Below are 7,932 nucleotides of genomic sequence, written 5' to 3' on the forward strand. Positions count from 1 at the left end.
CTGCAATTCCCATAGAAAATCAACGGCGTCTCTATTCAATTGTGTGGAGCGCATATCAGGTGGGTTTTCTCTGCCGGCTTAAGAGATACACGTGAAACTAAAGCCGATCCTGGGTGCCTAGGGTGCCTGTCATCCAATCCGCACTGAATTTCATTTCTAGCACATAGCCAAAAAATCGCCCCATTGACTTACATTGGAGTGCAGAAAAGGTCATTTTTTCTCGGTCCCTTTAAGAGGTAGGAGTTAAACAAGCTTAGGTCTGCGGTGCCCAGGGGGGACCCCATCCAGCCCGCACTGAGTTTCATTCCTACCACCTTAGGAAAAAAAGTCATTATTTTGAGGCTTAGAAGTCATTTCTGCAATTCCCATAGAAAATCAACGGCGTCTCTATTCAATTGTGTGGAGCGCATATCAGGTGGGTTTTCTCTGCCGGCTTAAGAGATACACGTGAAACTAAAGCCGATCCTGGGTGCCTAGGGTGCCTGTCATCCAATCCGCACTGAATTTCATTTCTAGCACATAGCCAAAAAATCGCCCCATTGACTTACATTGGAGTGCAGAAAAGGTCATTTTTTCTCGGTCCCTTTAAGAGGTAGGAGTTAAACAAGCTTAGGTCTGCGGTGCCCAGGGGGGACCCCATCCAGCCCGCACTGAGTTTCATTCCTACCACCTTAGGAAAAAAAGTCATTATTTTGAGGCTTAGAAGTCATTTCTGCAATTCCCATAGAAAATCAACGGCGTCTCTATTCAATTGTGTGGAGCGCATATCAGGTGGGTTTTCTCTGCCGGCTTAAGAGATACACGTGAAACTAAAGCCGATCCTGGGTGCCTAGGGTGCCTGTCATCCAATCCGCACTGAATTTCATTTCTAGCACATAGCCAAAAAATCGCCCCATTGACTTACATTGGAGTGCAGAAAAGGTCATTTTTTCTCGGTCCCTTTAAGAGGTAGGAGTTAAACAAGCTTAGGTCTGCGGTGCCCAGGGGGGACCCCATCCAGCCCGCACTGAGTTTCATTCCTACCACCTTAGGAAAAAAAGTCATTATTTTGAGGCTTAGAAGTCATTTCTGCAATTCCCATAGAAAATCAACGGCGTCTCTATTCAATTGTGTGGAGCGCATATCAGGTGGGTTTTCTCTGCCGGCTTAAGAGATACACGTGAAACTAAAGCCGATCCTGGGTGCCTAGGGTGCCTGTCATCCAATCCGCACTGAATTTCATTTCTAGCACATAGCCAAAAAATCGCCCCATTGACTTACATTGGAGTGCAGAAAAGGTCATTTTTTCTCGGTCCCTTTAAGAGGTAGGAGTTAAACAAGCTTAGGTCTGCGGTGCCCAGGGGGGACCCCATCCAGCCCGCACTGAGTTTCATTCCTACCACCTTAGGAAAAAAAGTCATTATTTTGAGGCTTAGAAGTCATTTCTGCAATTCCCATAGAAAATCAACGGCGTCTCTATTCAATTGTGTGGAGCGCATATCAGGTGGGTTTTCTCTGCCGGCTTAAGAGATACACGTGAAACTAAAGCCGATCCTGGGTGCCTAGGGTGCCTGTCATCCAATCCGCACTGAATTTCATTTCTAGCACATAGCCAAAAAATCGCCCCATTGACTTACATTGGAGTGCAGAAAAGGTCATTTTTTCTCGGTCCCTTTAAGAGGTAGGAGTTAAACAAGCTTAGGTCTGCGGTGCCCAGGGGGGACCCCATCCAGCCCGCACTGAGTTTCATTCCTACCACCTTAGGAAAAAAAGTCATTATTTTGAGGCTTAGAAGTCATTTCTGCAATTCCCATAGAAAATCAACGGCGTCTCTATTCAATTGTGTGGAGCGCATATCAGGTGGGTTTTCTCTGCCGGCTTAAGAGATACACGTGAAACTAAAGCCGATCCTGGGTGCCTAGGGTGCCTGTCATCCAATCCGCACTGAATTTCATTTCTAGCACATAGCCAAAAAATCGCCCCATTGACTTACATTGGAGTGCAGAAAAGGTCATTTTTTCTCGGTCCCTTTAAGAGGTAGGAGTTAAACAAGCTTAGGTCTGCGGTGCCCAGGGGGGACCCCATCCAGCCCGCACTGAGTTTCATTCCTACCACCTTAGGAAAAAAAGTCATTATTTTGAGGCTTAGAAGTCATTTCTGCAATTCCCATAGAAAATCAACGGCGTCTCTATTCAATTGTGTGGAGCGCATATCAGGTGGGTTTTCTCTGCCGGCTTAAGAGATACACGTGAAACTAAAGCCGATCCTGGGTGCCTAGGGTGCCTGTCATCCAATCCGCACTGAATTTCATTTCTAGCACATAGCCAAAAAATCGCCCCATTGACTTACATTGGAGTGCAGAAAAGGTCATTTTTTCTCGGTCCCTTTAAGAGGTAGGAGTTAAACAAGCTTAGGTCTGCGGTGCCCAGGGGGGACCCCATCCAGCCCGCACTGAGTTTCATTCCTACCACCTTAGGAAAAAAAGTCATTATTTTGAGGCTTAGAAGTCATTTCTGCAATTCCCATAGAAAATCAACGGCGTCTCTATTCAATTGTGTGGAGCGCATATCAGGTGGGTTTTCTCTGCCGGCTTAAGAGATACACGTGAAACTAAAGCCGATCCTGGGTGCCTAGGGTGCCTGTCATCCAATCCGCACTGAATTTCATTTCTAGCACATAGCCAAAAAATCGCCCCATTGACTTACATTGGAGTGCAGAAAAGGTCATTTTTTCTCGGTCCCTTTAAGAGGTAGGAGTTAAACAAGCTTAGGTCTGCGGTGCCCAGGGGGGACCCCATCCAGCCCGCACTGAGTTTCATTCCTACCACCTTAGGAAAAAAAGTCATTATTTTGAGGCTTAGAAGTCATTTCTGCAATTCCCATAGAAAATCAACGGCGTCTCTATTCAATTGTGTGGAGCGCATATCAGGTGGGTTTTCTCTGCCGGCTTAAGAGATACACGTGAAACTAAAGCCGATCCTGGGTGCCTAGGGTGCCTGTCATCCAATCCGCACTGAATTTCATTTCTAGCACATAGCCAAAAAATCGCCCCATTGACTTACATTGGAGTGCAGAAAAGGTCATTTTTTCTCGGTCCCTTTAAGAGGTAGGAGTTAAACAAGCTTAGGTCTGCGGTGCCCAGGGGGGACCCCATCCAGCCCGCACTGAGTTTCATTCCTACCACCTTAGGAAAAAAAGTCATTATTTTGAGGCTTAGAAGTCATTTCTGCAATTCCCATAGAAAATCAACGGCGTCTCTATTCAATTGTGTGGAGCGCATATCAGGTGGGTTTTCTCTGCCGGCTTAAGAGATACACGTGAAACTAAAGCCGATCCTGGGTGCCTAGGGTGCCTGTCATCCAATCCGCACTGAATTTCATTTCTAGCACATAGCCAAAAAATCGCCCCATTGACTTACATTGGAGTGCAGAAAAGGTCATTTTTTCTCGGTCCCTTTAAGAGGTAGGAGTTAAACAAGCTTAGGTCTGCGGTGCCCAGGGGGGACCCCATCCAGCCCGCACTGAGTTTCATTCCTACCACCTTAGGAAAAAAAGTCATTATTTTGAGGCTTAGAAGTCATTTCTGCAATTCCCATAGAAAATCAACGGCGTCTCTATTCAATTGTGTGGAGCGCATATCAGGTGGGTTTTCTCTGCCGGCTTAAGAGATACACGTGAAACTAAAGCCGATCCTGGGTGCCTAGGGTGCCTGTCATCCAATCCGCACTGAATTTCATTTCTAGCACATAGCCAAAAAATCGCCCCATTGACTTACATTGGAGTGCAGAAAAGGTCATTTTTTCTCGGTCCCTTTAAGAGGTAGGAGTTAAACAAGCTTAGGTCTGCGGTGCCCAGGGGGGACCCCATCCAGCCCGCACTGAGTTTCATTCCTACCACCTTAGGAAAAAAAGTCATTATTTTGAGGCTTAGAAGTCATTTCTGCAATTCCCATAGAAAATCAACGGCGTCTCTATTCAATTGTGTGGAGCGCATATCAGGTGGGTTTTCTCTGCCGGCTTAAGAGATACACGTGAAACTAAAGCCGATCCTGGGTGCCTAGGGTGCCTGTCATCCAATCCGCACTGAATTTCATTTCTAGCACATAGCCAAAAAATCGCCCCATTGACTTACATTGGAGTGCAGAAAAGGTCATTTTTTCTCGGTCCCTTTAAGAGGTAGGAGTTAAACAAGCTTAGGTCTGCGGTGCCCAGGGGGGACCCCATCCAGCCCGCACTGAGTTTCATTCCTACCACCTTAGGAAAAAAAGTCATTATTTTGAGGCTTAGAAGTCATTTCTGCAATTCCCATAGAAAATCAACGGCGTCTCTATTCAATTGTGTGGAGCGCATATCAGGTGGGTTTTCTCTGCCGGCTTAAGAGATACACGTGAAACTAAAGCCGATCCTGGGTGCCTAGGGTGCCTGTCATCCAATCCGCACTGAATTTCATTTCTAGCACATAGCCAAAAAATCGCCCCATTGACTTACATTGGAGTGCAGAAAAGGTCATTTTTTCTCGGTCCCTTTAAGAGGTAGGAGTTAAACAAGCTTAGGTCTGCGGTGCCCAGGGGGGACCCCATCCAGCCCGCACTGAGTTTCATTCCTACCACCTTAGGAAAAAAAGTCATTATTTTGAGGCTTAGAAGTCATTTCTGCAATTCCCATAGAAAATCAACGGCGTCTCTATTCAATTGTGTGGAGCGCATATCAGGTGGGTTTTCTCTGCCGGCTTAAGAGATACACGTGAAACTAAAGCCGATCCTGGGTGCCTAGGGTGCCTGTCATCCAATCCGCACTGAATTTCATTTCTAGCACATAGCCAAAAAATCGCCCCATTGACTTACATTGGAGTGCAGAAAAGGTCATTTTTTCTCGGTCCCTTTAAGAGGTAGGAGTTAAACAAGCTTAGGTCTGCGGTGCCCAGGGGGGACCCCATCCAGCCCGCACTGAGTTTCATTCCTACCACCTTAGGAAAAAAAGTCATTATTTTGAGGCTTAGAAGTCATTTCTGCAATTCCCATAGAAAATCAACGGCGTCTCTATTCAATTGTGTGGAGCGCATATCAGGTGGGTTTTCTCTGCCGGCTTAAGAGATACACGTGAAACTAAAGCCGATCCTGGGTGCCTAGGGTGCCTGTCATCCAATCCGCACTGAATTTCATTTCTAGCACATAGCCAAAAAATCGCCCCATTGACTTACATTGGAGTGCAGAAAAGGTCATTTTTTCTCGGTCCCTTTAAGAGGTAGGAGTTAAACAAGCTTAGGTCTGCGGTGCCCAGGGGGGACCCCATCCAGCCCGCACTGAGTTTCATTCCTACCACCTTAGGAAAAAAAGTCATTATTTTGAGGCTTAGAAGTCATTTCTGCAATTCCCATAGAAAATCAACGGCGTCTCTATTCAATTGTGTGGAGCGCATATCAGGTGGGTTTTCTCTGCCGGCTTAAGAGATACACGTGAAACTAAAGCCGATCCTGGGTGCCTAGGGTGCCTGTCATCCAATCCGCACTGAATTTCATTTCTAGCACATAGCCAAAAAATCGCCCCATTGACTTACATTGGAGTGCAGAAAAGGTCATTTTTTCTCGGTCCCTTTAAGAGGTAGGAGTTAAACAAGCTTAGGTCTGCGGTGCCCAGGGGGGACCCCATCCAGCCCGCACTGAGTTTCATTCCTACCACCTTAGGAAAAAAAGTCATTATTTTGAGGCTTAGAAGTCATTTCTGCAATTCCCATAGAAAATCAACGGCGTCTCTATTCAATTGTGTGGAGCGCATATCAGGTGGGTTTTCTCTGCCGGCTTAAGAGATACACGTGAAACTAAAGCCGATCCTGGGTGCCTAGGGTGCCTGTCATCCAATCCGCACTGAATTTCATTTCTAGCACATAGCCAAAAAATCGCCCCATTGACTTACATTGGAGTGCAGAAAAGGTCATTTTTTCTCGGTCCCTTTAAGAGGTAGGAGTTAAACAAGCTTAGGTCTGCGGTGCCCAGGGGGGACCCCATCCAGCCCGCACTGAGTTTCATTCCTACCACCTTAGGAAAAAAAGTCATTATTTTGAGGCTTAGAAGTCATTTCTGCAATTCCCATAGAAAATCAACGGCGTCTCTATTCAATTGTGTGGAGCGCATATCAGGTGGGTTTTCTCTGCCGGCTTAAGAGATACACGTGAAACTAAAGCCGATCCTGGGTGCCTAGGGTGCCTGTCATCCAATCCGCACTGAATTTCATTTCTAGCACATAGCCAAAAAATCGCCCCATTGACTTACATTGGAGTGCAGAAAAGGTCATTTTTTCTCGGTCCCTTTAAGAGGTAGGAGTTAAACAAGCTTAGGTCTGCGGTGCCCAGGGGGGACCCCATCCAGCCCGCACTGAGTTTCATTCCTACCACCTTAGGAAAAAAAGTCATTATTTTGAGGCTTAGAAGTCATTTCTGCAATTCCCATAGAAAATCAACGGCGTCTCTATTCAATTGTGTGGAGCGCATATCAGGTGGGTTTTCTCTGCCGGCTTAAGAGATACACGTGAAACTAAAGCCGATCCTGGGTGCCTAGGGTGCCTGTCATCCAATCCGCACTGAATTTCATTTCTAGCACATAGCCAAAAAATCGCCCCATTGACTTACATTGGAGTGCAGAAAAGGTCATTTTTTCTCGGTCCCTTTAAGAGGTAGGAGTTAAACAAGCTTAGGTCTGCGGTGCCCAGGGGGGACCCCATCCAGCCCGCACTGAGTTTCATTCCTACCACCTTAGGAAAAAAAGTCATTATTTTGAGGCTTAGAAGTCATTTCTGCAATTCCCATAGAAAATCAACGGCGTCTCTATTCAATTGTGTGGAGCGCATATCAGGTGGGTTTTCTCTGCCGGCTTAAGAGATACACGTGAAACTAAAGCCGATCCTGGGTGCCTAGGGTGCCTGTCATCCAATCCGCACTGAATTTCATTTCTAGCACATAGCCAAAAAATCGCCCCATTGACTTACATTGGAGTGCAGAAAAGGTCATTTTTTCTCGGTCCCTTTAAGAGGTAGGAGTTAAACAAGCTTAGGTCTGCGGTGCCCAGGGGGGACCCCATCCAGCCCGCACTGAGTTTCATTCCTACCACCTTAGGAAAAAAAGTCATTATTTTGAGGCTTAGAAGTCATTTCTGCAATTCCCATAGAAAATCAACGGCGTCTCTATTCAATTGTGTGGAGCGCATATCAGGTGGGTTTTCTCTGCCGGCTTAAGAGATACACGTGAAACTAAAGCCGATCCTGGGTGCCTAGGGTGCCTGTCATCCAATCCGCACTGAATTTCATTTCTAGCACATAGCCAAAAAATCGCCCCATTGACTTACATTGGAGTGCAGAAAAGGTCATTTTTTCTCGGTCCCTTTAAGAGGTAGGAGTTAAACAAGCTTAGGTCTGCGGTGCCCAGGGGGGACCCCATCCAGCCCGCACTGAGTTTCATTCCTACCACCTTAGGAAAAAAAGTCATTATTTTGAGGCTTAGAAGTCATTTCTGCAATTCCCATAGAAAATCAACGGCGTCTCTATTCAATTGTGTGGAGCGCATATCAGGTGGGTTTTCTCTGCCGGCTTAAGAGATACACGTGAAACTAAAGCCGATCCTGGGTGCCTAGGGTGCCTGTCATCCAATCCGCACTGAATTTCATTTCTAGCACATAGCCAAAAAATCGCCCCATTGACTTACATTGGAGTGCAGAAAAGGTCATTTTTTCTCGGTCCCTTTAAGAGGTAGGAGTTAAACAAGCTTAGGTCTGCGGTGCCCAGGGGGGACCCCATCCAGCCCGCACTGAGTTTCATTCCTACCACCTTAGGAAAAAAAGTCATTATTTTGAGGCTTAGAAGTCATTTCTGCAATTCCCATAGAAAATCAACGGCGTCTCTAATTCAATTGTGTGGAGCGCATATCAGGTGGGTTTTCTCTGCCGGCTTAAGAGATACACGTGAAACT

The sequence above is a fragment of the Dendropsophus ebraccatus genome, unplaced genomic scaffold, assembly GCF_027789765.1.
Source record: "Dendropsophus ebraccatus isolate aDenEbr1 unplaced genomic scaffold, aDenEbr1.pat pat_scaffold_133_ctg1, whole genome shotgun sequence".
In the NCBI taxonomy this organism is placed as follows: domain Eukaryota; kingdom Metazoa; phylum Chordata; class Amphibia; order Anura; family Hylidae; genus Dendropsophus; species Dendropsophus ebraccatus.